This window comes from Zootoca vivipara, chromosome 5, assembly GCF_965207765.1.
Source record: "Zootoca vivipara chromosome 5, rZooViv2.hap1.1, whole genome shotgun sequence".
Lineage (NCBI taxonomy): Eukaryota > Metazoa > Chordata > Lepidosauria > Squamata > Lacertidae > Zootoca > Zootoca vivipara.
Genome location: NC_142588.1, coordinates 39,367,076 through 39,389,486, shown reverse-complemented (window position 1 = coordinate 39,389,486; position 22,411 = coordinate 39,367,076). Strand labels below are relative to the sequence as shown.

The window sequence follows — 22,411 nt, the reverse complement described above, 5'->3', positions numbered from 1 at the left end:
CTTCCAGGGAGCACTCAGGGCTGATTTCCTTAAGAATGGATAGGCTATTTGGTTTATTTAGCATTTAATGTGGGCAGGCAAGTGGAGTGGTACATGGCCAGTATCGTAATCAGGGAGGGCACTTCACTTATCATCTCTCTAATGTTGGCCAGCTTAGGAGACTGCTTGATTTGCTGCTCTTGGGGCCTGGCATGTGCCACTTATTGAATGTTGAATACCGTAGTAGGAGTGTCTGGCACTTGTCAGGCTGCACACCTATGGCTTCCTTTGATGGGAAGTTGCTATTTGGCTCCTGTCACACCAGCTTGGATGATGGAGTTGATATGGGGTAGTTTGGCTCTTGGCAGCAGGCAGAAGATTTCCTATCTGTCTGTGCAGCTTATACCTGCCTACACTTGTTAGCTGTGATTGGTGCAATTTCTTCCCTGTTCTGTTTTAACAAATATACTCTTCATACTCTGGGTGTGCCCTTTGCATGCATGTGTAGCATATTGGAACATTTAATTGTTTCACAGCAATTAGTCACTCTCTACGTCAAATGAGTGGATTTGCCAGATATTAGAATGTTTCTGAAAAACAGTTGTATGGAGTCTAAAACAGCCCCCTGAATAACACTGTTGGCTGTTGCATTCAACTGTGAACATATTTGTGCATTGCTTTTACCCCTCTGCCTGCCAGCTTTATTACCGGTATACAATATCCTTGATATTTCAGATTTATCTGTAGACTGATTTTAATTTTATAGTTAGGACTATAGTATTTTCCATCACAGGGGAAAAAGAACATTGTGCAATTTTGTTTTTTTTTCTGTTATTCAAAAATGTATCCCTTGACAACACTTTGCTGTCTTGTATCTTCATAATACAGCATTATTTGAATGTTTTCCAGTGCAAATCTACTTCCATACCACTTTGTTTCCTTAAGAACATTGACTGTATTACATACACATTGGCTAGCAATCACATTTTTCCTCTTTGACACTGTGTGATTGCATTAAAGATAAACATTTTTTAAAAACACTGCAGAAAATCTAACAATCAAATTTAACCAAATACAGAATTTCTGTTTCTTATTTGTTTCATAAACTGTTCTGCTGCCACATGAGAACAAATAAGAAACATGGAAACATTGGTATCTGAAGAAGTGTGCATGCACACGAAAGCTCATACCAAAATAAAAACTTAGTTGGTCTTTAAGGTGCTACTGAAGGAATTTTTTTATTTAAATAAGAAACAAACACCCTAGTATTGGTGGGATGAATGTATATTTCACATGGAGCTCTCTTTCACCAAAGTACATACTTATTAAATGGGAAAGAGTTCCCCCTTTCTTTCCTCAGATTAAGGTGTGGGACCACAAGCAAATTAAATTATGTCTCCAGGTTTTGAGTGTACCTCTTGGCCTAATCCAGTTCTCTAAAACAGCACTCCTAACCCTCTGGATTTCACATGCCTGAAGGCTAAAAGCAATTATAAAAACATGACTCTTCCCAGATGAACTTTCAAATCTGCCTTGTCTCTTGTTTATTGATGGAAGATTGAAGGAAATATTCAAATCAGCCACCTTTCAATTCTTTACCAGCAGCAAAATGCAGAAATCATTAGAGTTGCTATGTCAATGGCTCTGTCCCATCTTAATATTCAACCTAGTTTGGGGATAACTTAAAAAGAAATGCAGGTCTATTCATAATGCACAGCACTTCCACATTCTTTCATTTGATATTTGCAGAAGAATAGCAACAACCAGTTCATTTAGAATGCCTATTTAAAGATAGCAAAATAATGTGCTGCAATTTTAAGTTGTTCTCAGTATTAAAAATTTGCAAGCAGATTTTTGAAAAAAATATATTCAAATTAATGCGTTGCACAATGTGACCAAAGCATAAGCTGCACTTTTACTTTAATTCTGCTTATCACTGTATTATATTCAGTAAAGATTTATTTTGGAAACTTGGTATTCCCAACCTACTTAGAATTTCTTATAGACCAGTTTAGAGTGGGTCACCAACTTGCTACCAATCTCAGGTGCTGTTTCCAACCAATGAAGCCCTGTCTATCTGAGAGGTGCTTGGCTTCCTCTATAAGGGGGACCATGATTTATAACTTGATGTTATATTTTTTGTGGTTTGGGGCTCTGATGGCTTAGACTTTCTACAATCAAAACACTACCAAACACTTTGTCATTTTTTCACTTTGTTTAGTTACAGATAGGTAGCCGTGTTGGTCTGACGCAGTCAAAACAAACAAAAAAATCCTTCCAGTAGCACCTTAGAGACCAGCTAAGTTTGTTATAGGTATGAGCTTTCGTGTGCATGCACGAAGAAGTTCATGCACACAAGACTTCATACCTATGACAAACTTAGTTGGTCTCTAAGGTGCTACTGGAAGGATTTTTTTGTTTTGTTTTCACTTTGTTTAGTTTGGCTTAGACTATCTATGCAGCTGGGTATGACATGGACCAATGTTATAAGGGATTGGCATAAATATTTCAGGTATAGTTTTTGGAGGGTCTGTTGCACATGCCCATAAACTGTGATTTGTTTAAATGGTAACATCATTTTGCCAGCTTGGATTTTTTTTTAAAAGAAGTTGGTGTCTTATTTTTGGAATCCTTCAGCATGCATGGATTTTAAAGAGCCTTAAGCTATGATGTTTTCCTTTCATAAAATTTATATTTAATCATATCTTTAAAAAGTGTTCTCATTCTGCCACTTGGAGTTATCAACCAAGCGGAACCCGTGAATGCAATGTTCTCTTTTAACTGTTTTCACATTTCATTCCTTCACAACTTCTTAAATGGTACATGGTGTAAATCACAGTGAAGCATCCACGAATAACATGTGACTTGTACTTAAGTGAGTGTTTTCTGTTCGAAATTAGAGAAGTCGCTGCCACAAATCATCTTGTATTTAGATTTTCCTGTCAGAATTCCAAACTCAAACTGGTACCTGTTCCATGCAATTCCACGCTCTTGACAGCAGGTTATATATATATATATCAATCACTCCCCCCCCCCACTATTGGTTTCAGCAATTTAAATTTACTTAATTCCACAGAGATTTCCAATGAAAACATGACACTAAAATCTGAGACTCAGATGCAAAAAGATTGGTGAAATTGTGTTCCAGCCATATGATGTCGTGATGAGAGTCAGCAAAGAATGGCCAGTCCAGGGCTGCTTCATCACCTGCTAAAGAACTGGACCAGTTCCATATATTGAACCTGAAACTGGTGGTTAGGACCCTTGGAACCCAAGCCAGATGCCTCCCCCAAAGACTAAAAAATCAATCAAGCACCTTTTGTTCCACCATGCCTACCCAACAGTTCAGGGAACACATCAGGTAAGAAGATGCAAAAAGAAGAATTAGTGCTCACCTAAAAGAGTGTTGGCCTTTTAAGGATTCGCACTATTCAAGTGGTAGGGGCAACCTGTTCCCACTAGTGGCTGGTGGGACCCAAAAGCAGGGAGACCAATGGTAGGTGGAGCCAGAATGAATGATAGGCAGAGCCACCTAGTTCTAGTTTTGTCCCCCATCCTCCTCCCTGCTGAGTTCTACAAGGGCAATGCAGAGATGGGAGTTGATAGGCAGTTCCAACACCTGGAATGGTTGTAAGAAGGAAGGAAGGGAAGCAAGAGCTGGCTGAAGGCAGGCTGAGGTTGGGGCAGCACCCCATTGTCATGATGATGTCAGCAGCTCCCGGCTGGATGCCCAGGAAAGTCTAAATATAAGGGAAAGTTTCTTAAATAAAAAAAGATTTCACTCTTTACAGAGAGAGGCTATGCAACCCAGCCCCTTTGATAATGGCATTGTCCCGAATAAATCTCCACTCCCCGTCTCTCCCACTTCCTCATTTGTCACTTCTATGGGTGCTGCTACGTGCCCTTTGTCTTTGAGCTCTTTGCTCTCCTACTTTTAAGGCTTGCCAGGTTCCAGGAGGTGGTGGGTCTGGAATGCTTTCTAATGACAATGTGTCAGCTGGGTGTTGTTCTGGCTCTCCCATGATTTCCCAACTATTCCCCTCATGCTGCCTCTGAGCTGCGACCTCCCTAAAACCCCTGTTGTAAATCTATACTATCTCCCTCTTCCTCCTCCCTGGAAGGGTCGGGATGGAGAGACGGTCTCCACCATTCCTCCTCTGCCCAGTCCCTGACGCCCATCACTTCCCATAGACACTCTTCCACTTCCTGTTTCCCATTCCTAGTTCAGATCTCTCCATTCACCTCCAGCCTTCGTTGGAGCAAATTGCTCATTGGGAGCTTTCTATGGTACTTCTTTGCTTGTGAGTAGTGAAAATAAAACAGGATTAACACTGTTATGCATGCACAATCGTATCTGTAACCTGAAGAAAATGCTGCAGACTTTCTGGATAGGGCCTATGTATACACCTCTGCTATCAGTATAGCTTCTGCTGTAACAATCTGCTCAACCTGCTGTGGTTGGATCTTGGCTAGCAGACACAGTCCTGCTCTCGCTCTGTGCATTGATTGTACACACAAATTTGTTTCCTAAACAGGGCTCAAGAGTTGAGGATAAAACAAACAAGTGATGTACATGCATGTGTGAACATCTTGTGATGGGGGGTGGGGGAAATGTGTGAACAGGACCTCCACAGGTTCCCACAGTACTTTGTTCAACCGGTGCAACATCTTCCAATTGCACTATTTTCTTTGTTCATATAAGTAACCTGCAGTGGCATGAACGAGTTAAAATACATTTATTTCCCTCAGAACTGCTCTAGAGTCAGCTATGCTGGTGGTCTCCACAAGAAATTCAAACTCTCTGCTGACCAAGTGAAAAAACACATGTTCCTGTATCAGGAGGATATATAATCTTAGTTGAGTCAGTCTCAGTGACAATTCCACTCAGTGAAATTTTCACTTGGATCTCAGGTCTTAGGAATTTCGTGAGTCTCAAACAGCTAGAGAGAAGACTGTTAAATCTGAAGAATCTAACTGCTATTTCCCCTCCTTTCTCCTTCAGGCTCTTGCCTTTTCTCCCCCTGCAGTGGAAAGCTTTTTGACTTTAAGAAAATGGCTAAGAAGCGTTGGCCATTGGTTCCCCTAAGAAAATAACATTCCAGAATCCTAAAAGCTGCAGTGTGTTCCCTTAGTGGGTGTTTAGAAGCTTGTCATTTGAGAGTCTCTTTAGTTTGGCCCTCAAAGCTCAGCTTCTCAATATGTTCAGGAAGTGGTGCTGTCAGTCTTGTGAGCATATATGAGAATTGTTGGACAGGAGGGTGGTGGTAGTGGAGAACATAGTGCATCACTAACTTCAGCACGATGGTGTCAGTTCCTAGTATGCCCTCAAGGAATAGTGTGAGCAGGGGAGTCTCTGCTTTCCTTCTGTTGTTGCCCTCAGTCAAGTTCCAGATGGGTGTCCCAGATTAGGGGAAGTGAGAGGCTCTTCTCCCCTTCCTCATTTTTCCCCTCATTTTTTATGGGTGCTTGCTTTCCTACAGAGGTTCTGCCGGGTGAGTGGGAAAGGGTGAGAACTTTTGTTTGTGCAAGAGCAAGACAACGGTATGTCTGAACCCCTTTGAACTAAGGTGGGCATAGGTTTCTAGGGGCACTGCTGCCTCAGGTGATAAGAGAAAAGCCCCAAGGAACATGTGGCAGCTGGGCTCCACCAAAACACTCTCTGACAGTGATGATCTACTGATGAGAGGAATCTAGTATGGTAAATCTTCCCTGCTCAACTTGCTCCTACACAAACCCTTGTTAGCAAAGTCACTGAAATAATGCATAGTCCAGAGCGAAAAGAGAGATACCACTTTACGGAGGCAAATGAACAAAACCCTGTATAAGTTGAGAGTTAAGTTACAGAGGGGTTTTTTCTTCCCTCAGAACTACCTGGCCAATCAGAGCACATGCCACCTCAGTGGAGTTCATGCTTGGTTGTTAAGCACCATGCCCTCTTCTTGGTTAGCTGAGTTACTACAGTGGAACCTCGGTTTATGAACACCTCGGTTTATGAATTTTCGGTTTATGAACGCCACGGACCCATCTGGAACGGATTAATTCATTTTCCATTACTTTCAATGGGAAAGTTTGCTTCAGTTTATGAACGCTTCAGTTTATGAACAGACTTCCGGAACCAATTACACCCATGCTTCAGTTTATGAACGCTTCAGTTTAAGTACTCCGCGGACCCGTCTGGAACGGATTAATCCACTTTCCATTACTTTCAATGGGAAAGTTTGCTTCAGTTTATGAACACTTACTCCGCGGACCGTCTGGAACGGATTAATTCACTTTCCATTACTTTCAATGGGAAAGTTCGCTTCAGTTTATGAACGCTTCAGTTTATGAACAGACTTCCGGAACCAATTGTGTTCATAAACCGAGGTACCACTGTAATTGCAAAATTAACTCTTAAGTCACACATGGAATGATCTCTGCTGTTACACTTCCTGCAGCCCTCATATGAGACTTCTGAATAAAAACTGAGGCTCTGAGACAAAATAAAAATAAAACATCCAACTCTATTTTATGTCATTGGAGAGAGAAAGGCAAGAGCAAAGGAAGGACAGGAACAAATGGCAGTTGTTTTGTGGAGAGAGTGTTGTTTCTCCTCATTGGAGGTGGGGTGAGGGAGAGAGGGCTACAGAAATGACAATGGTGTAAGCTTACTCCTTTCTTCAGTTTGCGAAATGCTGCTGGGTTTCTTTCCTCCCTCTTCTGGATATGCACATACACAATTAAGTTTTCTTTCTTGCAGGCTAATATCATGAAGTGTGTGGAGGCCTATCCAAGAGCCAGCTGTTGCTTACCTCTGTGTTCTCCAGTTTGGGAGACCTCATGGAAAATTCAACACAGATTCACCTGCAGACAGAACAACAAAGTCAGCATTTAACTGTGCTGAATTTTACAGAATTTTCTCCTGTGGATGGTATTGATATCTTTTAAGTGAACGGAGTAATGTGGGAATGATTCTCTAAGTTATTGACAGGTGTCCAGAGAGGAGCTGTGTAAGAAACATTTTGATCCTTGAGAATCGCATCATAATGGATTGGGCTAATCTCCTGGCTTTTCAGATCTGTCCATTTTCTAAGACATATCTAAGGTCACATTGTAGCTATATACTAATCAGACTTCTTGTTTCATCTTGCTCAGATGCCAAGTTAAAGCACTTCCCAGGCTCTGACACCATTCCTGTTATAAAAGGTCAGAGTTCCCAGATACACCGGAAAATATCACAGACACCCAGAGCCTCACATTCACTTAATAGCCATGGTATTGGAAAATATTTTTCTAACTGCTGGGAACAGTGTGTGAAATCCATGCCAGGACATATTTCCTTCAAATATTCGGACAGTGGAAGAAGTTGATTTCAGCTTCTGCATTTTCAAACTGCAGTTGGAAGTTTGCACTACAGCTTGTGTGGGTGTATTAGTGGTACAGTCGTTCCTTGGAAGTCGAGCAGAATCCGTTCCAGAAGTCCGTTCGACTTCTGAAACATTTGACTTTCAAAGTGCAGCTTCTTATTGGCTGCAGGAAGCAGCCAATCGGAAGCCATGGAAGCCCTGTTGGCATTCGACTTCCAAAAGAACATTTGGAAACTGGAACACACTTCTGGTATTTGATTGTTCGGGAGCCGGAATGTTCGATTCCCAAGGCATTCGGTAGCTGAGGTACGACTGTATATCCCATTGTAAAGGGCTGCCTAAATGAAGTAAATGGAGCTGACCACCCATACCACTATTTCTATTTCATTTAACAGGATAGGTTTAGGGTGGCAGAGTCTACAACCAATCACATACTACCTGCCCTGTGTGGGAAACAGGAAAACATGTAGGGCAGATTGCATATGTAAGCCTAGCACATGAAATAGTATTTAATCGAGTAAGTCAGAGATCCTCAGAAAATCAAGTCACTTCTGTTTAGGTACCTTAATGAATGTTAAAGTGTGTTGATCTCGGTTTAAGATTTAAGATGGTGCTTTATCTTTGAATCCCAGAGAGAATCCTAGCTGAATTATTTTCACTATCCTTTTGATAGCAATTTAATATACTGCTGGTTTTTTTTTTTCTAAAAAGAAAAGAAAAGAAAAAGACATGTTGGGGACTGCATTCATCCACTTGTCCATATATCTATATATCCTTTGTTTGAGTACAGTGACTGGTTTTCAATAAAACCCCAGACACTTCCCTTTTGGTTATGCTCACCTTCTCTATAGCTATGTTTGTATAATATAGGGAAGGATAGATGATGGGGTAGCTACCAACATCTTGATTACTGGATACCATCTGTTCTGATTACATGCTATTTCCTTTTCATCCAGCACCATAAGAAGCCCCCTTTCTACAGTGCTGACACTAGAATATATCTATAAAATACTTGTATTAAATCCAATAAAGCTGTGGTTTTTTACTCGTGTATAGTAATACTCTGGATAAATCTTCTTAAGCTTTCTGGGTCTTATTTGACACTAAATTAAAATCTGGTCTTGTATGGCATGTTCATTCCCTCACTTGTCTCTATTGTCTATGTCTTTCATTTGATATCAGAAAATCACCAGGGGAATGTCAACCTATATTTCCCCCTTTGAAGAAACTCATACACACCGATGCTGCTGGGCAGTCTTCAAGGTCGTTATTGTAATGCTTGGAAATTATCCCTCCAAAGTCTAATCAGTATTTTCGTTTGTGCTCCTTTATGTTCTGATTTCTGACGTTTTCTTGCATAGATCAGCTTTTAATCAATCAGTCATTCTACACTTGTATAGCACTTTCATGCCATGGATCTGAGGAATATTTCCAAACAATATGATAATGTATACAATTACCTACAAATTATAGAGAGCTAAATTCTGGAACAGAATGCAAATTGTCAGATAGCTACTTCAGTGAGCAAGTTCACCAATTTCTAGAACCTCCTGTGCCAGAAGAAAAAAAAACATCTTTAAAAGAGAAAGAGAGATCTATGAAACAACAATTTCTAAACTGTGTGATAGCAGCCATTAGGCCTGCATAATTGACTTTGGTACACAAATGATAAAGGGCATGAAAAAGGCATAAAAATACCGCTATATTACTAGTTAGCAAGCAGGGTTGGAAACCGTAAGGTAATTTGTCCTTTCATGTACCTTCCAGAATTTTACGGATGAAAATAGGTGCATTTGATTTATATTGAACAGGCAAGCGGCTCCTACTGTGATAGTGTGCAAGCAAACATAAATGAGCTATTGAAAGCTCGTCATGCGCTGAATGCAGTGCTGGAGACTGAACTTCCAGTTGCTCCTCAGGGTCGCCTTGAACATTACAATCAAGTGGCAATGGCAGATACTCAAGTAACTTGCACATCTGCTTTTATTATATAGGAAGTGGGTATTTTCCCCTGTGAAAGGAGACACATGGATGTTAGATGCACAGGGAATTCAAACATCTTTATGCAGGAGAAGTGTGCACTGTCCCTCTCAGAAAGTTCAACTGGGAGCACAAAAACTGAACTCATAAACCTGCTGCTTCTGATTTGACAATAACGCCCAAATCCACACTCAACTATAAAACTTCCTTGCTGGGTGGCCCTGGGGTAACTAACAATCTCAAAATAACCTTATTTATAGGGTTATGTTCAGAACAGAAGGAGGATGGGCATGAAATACCCAATAAGGTTATGAGAAATATCATGGCAAGCCCACTTGCATCTTCACCTCAAATAGGGGTTTCCAGTGGATGGGACCAGCATACTGAGCCACAAATTTGTGCAAATTTCTGTCAAAATTTGGCTCTTAGCTCGACTTCAAGAGGAAAGATGCTGTGTGATTCTGATTTGTGAAGATGATTCAAGATGCTTGAAGAGCTCAAAGAAGACATTGGAATGGTAGCACCAATTTTCCTGCAGAAATTTTACAGTTGTTCAATTCTTAAGCCAAGCCCTAACAATTTGGTACATGAAATGGTAAGGTTTATCTTCATATTTCAGAGTTCAAGGTCTATTCCTAATGGGGGAAATGGCATTCTGATTTTCCCAAGTTGTTCTGGGATATATGCACTGAGTGAAATACCTAAATTTACCTCATTTTGCAAATTATGAATTACATACCTCCTTATCAGGTGTGTAGGAAAATGTTCTGAAATGTAAATTAGTAAATTGCTTCAGATCCCTGGGGGTGTGTGCTGTGCTCAAGAAACAGTTATTAATGTTTAACTCCTCCCTGTAAACCTTGTGCTACTTGCATGGCATCACTAACAGCAGCAATCTGGCCCTGTTTCTATAACTGAGAATAGAAGCCAAGAAGATAGGAGGGTACTTTCTATGGCTCAGAGTGGTACTAACTCATCCTTTGGAACTCTGCTGTCAGCTACACAAGAGGAAAGCCAAATGCTTTATAGGAGATCATGCAGTCCAGCCTAAAAGGACTGGCACAGGAGATATTCCAGACTCCGAACAATTGGATCCAATTCCCAATATTAAAATGAAAGTAAACTATACAACCTGCGTTGCCAATATTGTTGGATTTAAGATTTGGAATGAGGCTATTCAGACTATGCCCCTGTTCTGTCATTACATCAGAAATGCACAATTCAGTAACAAACGTATTCCCAAAGGCAGATTTACAGACATTATTATGGGTTCCCCCCACCTCTAAATGTTTGGACCTCATTTTCTGTGCATCTGCTGTTTGAATCTGTGCACGGTCACTCTGAATTCTACACTACAGCAGAAAATGTTATTTCTTTAAAAACGTATCTGCTTATCTTAAACAAAAATCAGCACAAGAGAGGAAGGTTAGAAACAAAATACAGCTTATTTCACACTGCTGTCTTGTAGTGCCTTGACATCATAGGCCAAATTTGAAACTTCCTGCTTACATCAGGAACAATGTATTATTGGAGTCACTGACCTGCAGGAAGATGAGCAGCAGATCTTTGACTTCCCAAAGCAGAGGCATTTATAACTTCTAAAATGATTGTGTTATCTACATTGTAACACATAATGTTTCTTTCATACTCACAATATGTTGTTTCTGATTTTTCTCCTTAAAGAACATTGGTGTGTGATGGCTATTTGATTACAGTAGCTGGGCTATCACTAGGGGTGTATCTGGTCACTGCAGAGTGAGGCATTATCATTTTATTACTGACAAGGTTATGTTAATATTGCTTGATAGTCTAGGATGGTCAAAGGATGTCTCTTTATAGGAACAAACGTTTAGAACAGGCATCCCCAGACTTCGGCCCTCCAGATGTTTTGGACTACAATTCCCATCTTCCCCGACCACTGGTCCTGTTAGCTAGGGATCATGGGAGTTGTAGGCCAAAACATCTGGAGGGCCGCAGTTTGGGGATGCCTGGTTTAGAAGATGGTTTGTTGATGCAACGATCTCCCAATAATATTTTGAATAGGAAATCCATCAGGTGGCAAATCTCCCAACCTCATAGCTGGGGGTGGGGGGAAGTACAGATGAAAGCCTATGGGAGAGTGGATCTGTTTCATGCTATGGGTGTTCACACAGCTTGTAGCCACCTATGCTCTACTTACACTTTTAAATACAGTGGTACCTTGGTTTACAAACATAATCTGTTCCGGAAGTCTGTTTTTAAACCAAAACCATTCTTAAACTAAGGCACGCTTTCCCAAATGAGGCCTCCCGCCACCGGTGCCCTTCCACCGTTCAGATTCCATTTTTAGACCGAGGTAAAGTTCTCAAACCAATACACTATTTCCAGTTTTGCGGAGTTTGTAAACCAAATCGTTCTTAAACTGGTCTGTTCTTAAAACGAGGCTATATATCAAATATTACAAAACACTAGCTTCCATTCACATGCATGGAAGGCAGTGCCATGTTTAATCTGAAACAGGGCCATACTTTTAATCCTGCACCTGAAGTCACACCTCTTTCCTCCAAGAATGGCAAATTCAATCCAAGGCTCATGTGAGCAGCTGCAGTTCCATGCAATATATGGTTGTTGGTGGAAGGAGACATAACATCTGTGATGGGGCTAACAGCAAGACCATAGCTGCCAAGTTTTCCCTTTTCTCACGAGGAAGCCTATTCAGCATAAGGGAATTTCCCTTAAAAAGGGGGGTAACTTGGCAGCTATGAGCAAGACCCTCATCTAGCTTAAATAGGAACAAAGCCCTACATATAGGAAATAAATAGCACTGTTTAGAAATCTCTCTTCCAAAGGAAACCAAGCCCAAGTAGTGGCACCTCTGGAATTTCTCTGGAAAAATATAACTATATTTTCCTATATATTAGTCAGAAAATATATCTGAACCCCTCCCCCTTTTTGTAGGTACACTATTGGTAAGTCATATATCTGAGCCTTTGAGAACATTTATGTCATATTTTAATTCATGTTGTTTTAATGCAACCTGTTTGATTCCTCCAGTGTATCTCAAATTAAGTGAAAGGTTGGAATATGTTTAACTGCATTTTCACTTAATTGCAGAGTTGTTGTTGGTTTTTTTTTAAACCCCCCCCTCTCCCCTTTAGAATTTTTCTTGCAAGCATTACATTACCTTGTGTTTCCCAGTCATGCAGTTAAGATTCATTCAAAGTTCAATTTTTTGAGGGGGTGTGTGTGCTATTTTTTTGTTTAGGAAGATATCTGTTCAAATGGCAGTGATTAAAACCAATATCTCTGGTGCACAATATTAGATGGGGTGGAGCCCAAATGCCCCACCCCTTCATGTTGGCTTCCCACAAAAAGTGCACCCCCGTCACAGCATTCTCTTGGGACACACATAGCAAGGCATGAAAACCTTTAGATTTCCTTCCCTCCCTAATCAGTGTTTTGTCAAAAATCTTGCAGAGTGTTCTGTAGATTTCTCCTTTAAAATGGTAGTTTGCAATGGCTTCACCACTGAAAAGAAGGCAATCTGTACAGGTGCTTGTCAGACCATTTTGTTTCTTGGCAAAGCACTTGCAGATTCACTAAAGAGGAGATTAAAAGGGAAGCAGTTGGCAGCATGATCAAAGTAGCAATGTGCTTAAAGGAGGTAATCAGCAGTGGGATCCATAGCATGATCCCCCTTCAGTTTGCAATTGCTTTCCTGCTTTAGGGAGTAATGGACTCCTGATTGGTTAGGAATACCATCATAACCAGTCCAGAAAACATGGTCTTAACTGCAATTCAGCTGCATTTGATCTAGCATTCACTACAACACCTCTAATTGGCTGGGATTACTCCAGGAAATAAGGATCAAAAGGGTAAAAAAATATGGTGCTGAAGTAACCCATGGAAACAATGGCTGTGAACAACTTCAAACAGTGTACTCCCCTGCAAGTAAAAAGCAAATATTTTTTCTGGAGCTTTTTCATGCCTCTTAAAAGCATAATGTTCGTCCCAAAAACACTTTCAGGCAAATATTTGACACAGCTCTCATTCTGGAAAAAATGAAGTTATTTTTTCACACCTTGGTTAGCATTTGCCTGCAGTGCTTTTATGCCTATTACCAGAAGTTCACAGAAGCCGCAGAGATTGCCATCTGGGCTCTTCCAGTGGCATCCTTCATAGCTACTTAAGACTAATAACGCAACATTATAAGCAGGATGGAAAATCTACACGCTTAGAAGTTTGTATACACCACTCATTTAAAGCACAAACCCCCAAAGACTCATGGGAACCATAGTTTACCCCAACAAGCTACAATTCTCAGCACCCTTAAGAGGGGGTAATGTGCTTTAAATGCATTGTGCGCACACATCCTAACTGGGGGGGGGGGACATAGAAGAAAATTGTAGGAACAAATGAACAGTTCTCACAACGGAGGGAGGTAAGAAGTGCCCACTTCAAGGATTGCTGGTTTTCAATCTATTCCTAAATAATCTGGAGTTAGAAGTGGTGAGGTGGCCAAATTAGTTTATTTTCTTAAATTACTGTTCTGCTGTTATATTTGGAGTGAGTATTTATTTGCTACTGTTGCAAGGGCTGTTATAGGAACTGGGAAAACTTACTTCTAATGAGAAAATGGTCTAGTAGGTCTATTTCCAAACCAGGCTCACCTCACCAGTCCTGTGGCAAAGACTGCCATACCATACCAGTTGATGATGCCATCAGGGGCTACATTTGCACTATATATTGAAATAATTTTTATGCCACTTTCCACAGTCATGGCATCCCCCAAAGAATCCAGGGAAACTGTTGTTAAAGGTATTGATATTCAATATTATTGGTAGGAGTTGAGGGGGCGGGAAGTAGGCAGTATGTGAGACCCTTCTAATCCGCTAGGCTAGCTTCCTTTGTTGAGGTGACAGCCTAACTGAAAGGCCATTAAGGGAAACAAAAGAAAGGGACTCTGTGTGAGATAACCAGCTTGTAGTTAGTTGGAAGACAAAGCTAGAGATTGGAGTAGAGTTTTGATGCTCAGAACCCCAACCATCATAGGCTCCCTTTGTATATATGTGTGTAAATAAACCATATATCATAAAGACACTGCAGTCTCAGCTGTGGCTCTTTTCCAAAAGGGAACACGAACTCTGGGTGAGTACCTGGAATCCCGCACTGCTCAGAGATTGGAGTGGTAATAATAATAATAATAATAATAATAATAATAATAATAATAATAATAATACTATAACCCCATCTTTCCTTCCCCAGGAACCAGGACAGTAAACATACAAGTGAAAAAACAATTAGAATATCTACACTTCCAAGAGTGGTTTAATGATAAATCCCTCTTCCCAAGTAAGTGTGGGAATTATAGCGTGGAACAAGGATCTTCTAACAACTCTCAGGATCCTTAACAAACTAAAAGTAAACTCCCATAATTATTTGGGGGAAGTAATGTATAATAGTGCTTCAAATGTATGTTTCAAATGTGGCTTGAAAAGGCATGGGGCATACATACATTGAAAAGACATACAGGGGACAGAATAGGGTACAGTGAGAGCTCTGTCTTAAGAAACTTGGAGTGATAAAAGCGTAACTTGGAAGTGACATCCAGGAAGATGTCTATGTTTGGGCAATGAAAGCATAAAATAATAAATAGCATATCTAAGGTTTTACTGTTTGTTGAGATGATGAAATCATAATAATTTTCATTACATGCCCTAGATATGGTTGCTAAAATAAGGAAATTCTGAGATGAAAGAGCCATAGAGAGCATCAAAGAAACTGTTTAATATGTTCGGAAAAACCATGAATATTCATGCCAATGAAATCACGTTACAACCTAATGGAACAGCAGTTGACCACCATGCTGCTAAAATGTAATTCAGGCATAAATATTCGGATACCTTTCTACGGTGACAAACCTCTGGAATTGCAGTGGAAATAAAAGTATATAGCATAACTCATAAGCAATGTATTTTTCTTGGATGAAACTCACATACTGTACTAATAGGAAGAAGGGGAAAGAGTCTTGCCTCTTGCATTGCAAGATTGACATTTTCACTGTTGTACAAGAACTTTAAATGATGCAACATGTGAGGTTGAACGGCATCCCCCAACTTAGTGAAATATGATCATTAGCAGGCCCACTAGTGCAAGCTTTTAAAGCAGTCATCTGTTAAATTCAATTTTATTTCATTGGCTAGTGATTCAGATGAGTCTTTTCCTTCCTGGAATGGTCAACTATGTGCATGATCTTCAAAAGCAGCATTGAGTTGCCAACTTCATTCCCAGTTCTACCCTTACTCACACAGCACACTTGGATCATAATGCCTGGCCACACATAACCCTACAATAAAACAGAATGAAACATTTATTGCCTACAAATGACACTGTCTCACTGCTGCTGAGACAGCCCAAAGGTGCAGATCATTCAATTGCTTTGTAGTGTTAAGCAAATGAACAGAACTGAATTGACCATTCCAATACAGGGAGCCTATTGTGCTCATTCAAGATCACATTGTTATTCAAATATTTTCATAATTGTCCCAGTCCAGAGCTCCATGTGTGCCTGAATGCTACCATGAGCTCTTATGCATCCCCTCCCCTTCAATGGATGGAGCAGCAGTTCCACATATGGTAAAATGTGTGCACACAAATATGCACCCTCCCTTTGCATGCCAGGATGCTCTTGTCTATGTGACTGATTGCTGGTTCAAGGCCAATGGTGTGTAAATTTGGGGAGGTGTATAACTGCTACATTTCCTGGCTGTATTATAGGAAAACACCATAAATGTTCTATCAGAGGCAATAGATGAATTGTTACTGTGCCCAGCAACTTAACACAATTTTTGTTATAATTAGATAATTCTGTTACTGCATTTTTAAATCTTTCACTTCCACTTCATGAATATGTAAGAAATGTATATAGATAATTTAACCATTGAGTTACTTCACTACCCAGTTCATTTTGCTCTGCAATGTTGCAACAGACTTAATGATGGTTCTACAAATGACTTGCTTGTTAAAGCTCCAAATTTAATAAGAAATTTATTTCTGCTGACAGCTCCACTGTAGTTAGCATTTAAAATATCAAAGGACAATTGCCAAATGTTCATAATGCAAGTTGTCAGGAGTGCAATCTGGAATAATGGAAAATACATCTTGCAAACTTGCACTTTGATATGGCAAATCTCTTGGTCAGCAAGCAAATTGATTCATTTATGATTTCCTATTGTTGCAAGTAGTGGGTATGTTTTTACAAGAAGTTCCACTCTCTGAAGACTTGCAAACGCCGTCATGTAAAATCAGCTACAGAACAGTATCAGTTATGAATATCAGTCATACTTAGTATATCCACACCATGATCAACTCCCGCCAGGAAACCAATGTCCCCACTGTGAAAGGACATGTGGATCCAGAATTGGCCTCCACAGTCACTTACGGACTCATTGTTAAAACTGTGTTTATGGAAGACAATCTTACATGGCTATGAGTGATCCCCAAAGAAGAAGAACTGATACAGAGTACATGGATAGAAATTTTGCACTTGCCATAAAATTATTTTCTCACAATTCAAAATGTTATGAAGGATTTAAAAATGATGGTAATGATGATGAGATGATTATGATTTGGCTTTCAACATTAATCCAAAACACTAAGGGTCAAATTACACATTATGTTAACTAGGGGAGCACCCACTTTTTTAGGGGGAGCACCCAGGAAGTAAGAGGGGGTGGGAACACAAAGCGCCCATTGAAGTCAAGTGTTATTGGCTTAAGTGGAATAACCATGGGGATATTGTGGAGACTAAAGCCATACTGCACGCAGCATTCAACATAAACACTTCTGTGCTTGCATCCTGACTGTACAAGACTTTGGGCCAGTTCACATGTACCAATCCTGGATTAGGGCCAAGTTATACATTATGTTAGTCATGCTTTAAAGTAAACGTCTTTAAACAGGCCACTTATTTTGAAGAAAAAAGGCAGCAGTTTAGGAGGTGTGATATTGTCCTTTGCCTCAGGCACATAAATGTCTGGGGCTGGGCCTGCTTACAGTCTTCGCCTCTGTTCTGATTGCTGGAGCACCATTTCTCTTTATGATTTATTATTATATTCCATTGAATATTAGAGTTCATTTCTTAACCCAGCTGTGCTATACACACCCCACGGTCAGCTGGATCCTTCCATTTGCTTGGGGAAGGAATGCATCAGTGATACCAAAGCTCTGACTCTGTTTTATTTCAGCCTTGATGGGGCATCAGGAAAATAATAAAAGAGGATCAAACTGGGACATTAACCGGTAACAACTGACTGAACCTGGTGCTTTTCATTCAGCAAACCCTTTTTGTCCATTTGCATGTGCCCTTAATTTAGAAAGCAGATTTTTTACTACTATTCTTTGGGCACTGGCACTGACTCAGGACCAGCTATTGGCAGTCCTCTGCTGTCGGCTGGCCCTTGGCAAAACATTTGGTCTGATCTATTCTCAGAAACTCACTTGCCAGCTGTCTAAAATCTATTCAGAGCTCATCTGTGCTTTGGAATTGCTTCTGACCTGAGGGTTATTGTGATTGATAATGTAAGCAGATCTTCAAGAAGATGAAGAACCAGCTAAATATATGATCAACAGGCAAATCCTTGTCAGATGTGTTTAATTGTGGTAGAACCATGCTGATGATGCTTGTTTGGCTACTTATTACAGCACCAAGGCCTCCCAAAACCCTTTCTGCCCATAGCCAGGGAGGTTAAAACATTATGGTTCATCCTGTGGAGGCCGTGAGTAATATTTACTGGGTGACCCCAGTATTTGAATACTGCTCACTGTGTGGGTGACCATGAAAACAGAAAGTCTCCGGCCAGCTCCTGGAGCATGGTGGACATGAGTAGACATGCCAGTAGGGAGGACAACTGTTCACATCCATATCTTCATCTGAGATTAGGAAGCTGATATGAATGGGAAGCTATGGGGGACATCAATGTGTGAATCACACCTCTTCTAATATTCAGATGATATTGCTGGATTAGGGCAATGAACTACCTCCAGGTTATTATCTCTCTTGTTATTATCGCTCTCAATGGCCATCATTCTTATTCTAAGTACCACAGGGTTGGTCAGGAATTATAAGTTTTATGTCTCTCAAGTTATGCATCCTCTGTAAAAGAACCCCCACCCCTAAAACCAGTATGTGACATAGAACATGTTCAAAAATGATTGGGAAGATGCAAAGCTGTCTTATAGTGAGTCAGACAATGTGGGTTCTCCTTCATGGAGAGCATGTGTTGCGGTGGGGCCTAGCAAACTACTCCTGAGTTGCTGGGGTGGGGGCTATGAGTGGCCACTGTTCTGATTGGACCCAGGCTGTTGTTGGGGAAAGAAGCATGTTTCAATTTCAGAGGGGCAGCCCAGGGGTATAAAAGGCAGGCACGTGGTTTATTCCTCCTCTTTGGCTGCATATTTTGGATCACCCTCCCTATGTTTAGGCCTCTGTGTTGACCTTGCTGTGCCTATCATGGGGTCGTCTGCTTGGCAGGGGCCCGGTAGGAATTTTTCCATTTGGCTGATTGGCTGGTGCCATCTGGTTTTTGCCTACTGCATAGCAAATAGTCACAACTTGTAAGGTTGGCGGTTAAAGGTAAAGGGACCCCTGACCATTAGGTCCAGTCGTGACCGACTCTGGGGTTGCGCGCTCATCTCGCATTATTGGCCGAGGGAGCCGGCGTACAGCTTCCAGGTCATGTGGCCAGCATGACAAAGCCACTTCTGGGAAACCAGAGCAGCACATGGAAACGCCGTTTACCTTCCCGCTGTAGCGGTTCCTATTTATCTACTTGCATTTTGACGTGCTTTCGAACTGCTAGGTTGGCAGGAGCTGGGACCAAGCAACGGGAGCTCACCCCGTCACAGGGATTCGAACCGCCGACCTTCTGATCAGCAAGCCCTAGGCTCAGTGGTTTAACCACAGCGCCACCTGGGCATTGGTTATTTTGTTGGTTGTGTGAGGGGTTATGTTGACTGTGTTGGCCCTTCAAGTTGATGCCGGTGTGTTGGGGAAATTCCGTTCAGGAATACAGGGGCTCGATATGCAATGTCCGTAACCCCTGGTCAGGGGCCAGGGCCACACGAGAGCCCCTGGGAGCCTGAAGGGAGAGGGGAGGGCTAGCACACCCGGCTTCCTGTCTCTCCCTGTAGGGTTTCCCCTTGCTGACTTAAGGCTAGTTCTGTCCTTAGGGGACAGTTGGTGAACCAATGCCTATGCAACCACTCACATATTTTGTACAGTGGTGCCTTGCAAGACGAATTTAATTCGTTCCGCGAGTCAATTCATTTTGCGAAAAATTCATCTTGCGAATTGCGGTTTACCAAAGGAGTGCATTGAAATTTCTTTTTTTGCCCATAGGAACACATTAATTAAATTTCAATGCATTCCTATGGGAAACCACGATTCGCAAGACGATTTTTTTGCAAAACAAATTTGTCTTGCGCGTCACCATCAGATCGCAAGACGCATTCGTCTTGAGAAAAATTCGTCTTGCAGGGCATTCGTCTTGTGAGGTACCACTGTATTTTAATAAAGTTGTGGCTAAATTCATGCCAAAAACCCAAAAACAAAAATTCTGTCTGTGGTGTGAATTATTTGAGGGGTGGTTTGGGGACCTCGACACGCAACCAATTTGTTTAGCTCAGTATTGTTGACATTTTCCAGGATTTTAGTCAGGGGCTCTCCTAGCCCAACCTGAAGATGTTGGGGATTCAACTGGGACCTTTCATTTGCAAAACATGTGCTCTGCCACTGATCCATGGCTGACCATTGATTCTTATTAGCTTTTCTGATGCGTTTCATGCTTAGAATTTAAAAGGGCAAACAAGTGAATGTGTATATTCCATGGCATTCTCAAACCAAGGAATTCCAGTACTGGTTGTGATCAGAAGAGTAGACTAAAGTGTTGCTGTTTTAAATATAAAATATTTCAAAGGTGTATAATAAAAAATAAGGTGTCTTGCAAACGCAGCACTGTGGAGTCTGAAGGACAGCTGAACAACCCGAAAACCAGGCACATGTTAATGTAATACTTTAGCCTGCAGTTTTGAGAATACATGCCATGACCCTTCCTCAGTTTTTCTTCAACTCTTAATAGCACATAACTCAGACGTAGTTTCTACCTGAGTGGAACATCTGACTTTGTTTTACAAGTAATTCATTAATGAGTCACCTACATGCCTTAGGTGGTTTATATCCATTATCCCCACTTAACAGTTTGGCCTCAGGATGCCTTTCAATATAAATAATCTTCGAAGATGCTTGTATAGCAGAAATGTGTTTCTTTTTATAGCAAATCTGAAATTAGCTAATTTTATTTGACTTTCTTTCTCGAGATGAGCATGAATTATGAAATACCATACAGCTGGCATGAAATTTACTAATATGGCAGGACTCCGACAAACTCTGCACAAATACACAGAACACATGTTCCAGCTATTTTTCTCTACATGACTTTTAACTGGTCAGGTGGAGTTTTAAAGTAGACCTTGACGGATGAAAAGTCATTTTAAATTGCATCTCACATTTCAGAAATAATTCTTTAAAGCTCTCGGTACTTCCTCCATGATTTATATTCTTTTTCGTGTAAGTCCTCTGAGAGGGTGAGGAGATCCCAGTTCAAGGAGTAGCTCTGGTATTATCCCATTCCCCCAAATCATCTCCTGCCTGTAGTTTTCTATTAAGGTAAACTGGGAAAAATAAAACATTAACTCTGCTAAAAAGGAATCTTACTTTTAGATATATTGAACCAAATGTATAACATATTTCTTTCCAAGAAAAATGATAACTACTCTAGTGACTACATAAATTGTTTCAATGTTCAAAGTGGAACAAAATTACTAGGCTTCCATGGAGCCAACCAATGGGGTGCAAATGATTCATGCTGTCTACCAAGTATGTGTTGCATTGTGGTTCCCTCCCTCTTTCCATTTAGGAGCTCAGCTGAGTATCCTATAAGGTAGGGTAGGCTCAAGGCTTCATGAGCTTTGCCACAGAACAGATATTTGGACCTGGGCTTTCTGAAACAGCAATCATTGTTGAAAAGTGGAAAGCCTTTACAGGTGGAGAAAGTTACTTGGAACAGATACACAAACCACTCTTCGTTTCTCTTTGTTTTTCATTTTTCCCCAGTTCAGCTGCCTGTATTTGCAGATCAGTCTGCATTTCAAATAAGTTCACACGAAAATCTGTGAAAATTTTCGCACGCTCTTCACCGAATATACACATTTTTGCATGCAGTTATGCCCCAGTGTAAGCATTTTTGAAAACAATTTTCCCTGAAACAATGCATTTTTTTAGTAATACAAGTGTTTTAATAATTTATAGTACTTATTTTTACCCCCCCCCCCAAAAAAAAATAATGTAAAAAGGTAAATACAGCAAATGAATGCACACGTTTCTCTAATATGCACTTTTCTCCACATTGTGGAACCACAACTGTGAGCAGTCCTGATTTGACCAGGACACCCCAGAATTAAAGAAGCCATCCTAGCTTTTGATTGGATGTCCCATTCCCAGTGCTGAGTTCTTCCACGAATCAGTTGAGTCCCGTGAGAGCTCGGCACCAAAAGATGCACATCTTACACATGAAAGCAGGTGCCCAAGATGGAGCCCACGGAGGTGGAGCAGAGGCAGTTTCTGGTGGTGCAGTCAAGGCTGCCACCAGAGCCCCAGAGGCCATGTCTCCTCTGCCTGATACCACCCCCACCAGAGGAAGAGAAGAAGTCGACAAAGATGAGGATGGCAACAGGGAAGAGGAGGAGGAGAGGAGCTGGAGGTACCAGTCTGGCACACACTGAAGGAGCTATCGCCGGTAACAGAGACGGAGGGCTGGGAAGCCCCAGCTGGCTAACATGGGGAAGTGGCAGCAAAAGATACATGTCCCGAATAAATCAGCAGAATGTGGGTGGGTAGCCAGAACTACAAAACTGGGAGAAGTATGGAGGCCAGCTCTGTTGTGGTTCACATACTGTTTTGGAAAGTATGAATTAGGCTGGTATGAAAATTTGAACCAAACAATTTTCTTCCCTGCTTATTCTTGTATGCCGTTGCCTCTCAGAACTGAAACACACAATGAGCAAGCCTC

The 22,411-nt window shown here is 41.0% G+C and overlaps 1 long non-coding RNA gene across 1 annotated transcript in view; it reads right to left on the bottom strand.

The window, feature by feature from the left end:
* Nucleotides 1–5,940: 5,940 nt before the first annotated feature.
* The window catches only part of LOC148685651 (uncharacterized), a 102,451-nt gene continuing 85,980 nt past the window's right edge, over nucleotides 5,941–22,411 (bottom strand). Inside the window, exon 4 of the long non-coding RNA XR_015950062.1 lies at nucleotides 5,941–6,822. This is a non-coding gene — a long non-coding RNA (uncharacterized LOC148685651). The remainder of the gene's footprint in view (nucleotides 6,823–22,411) is intronic.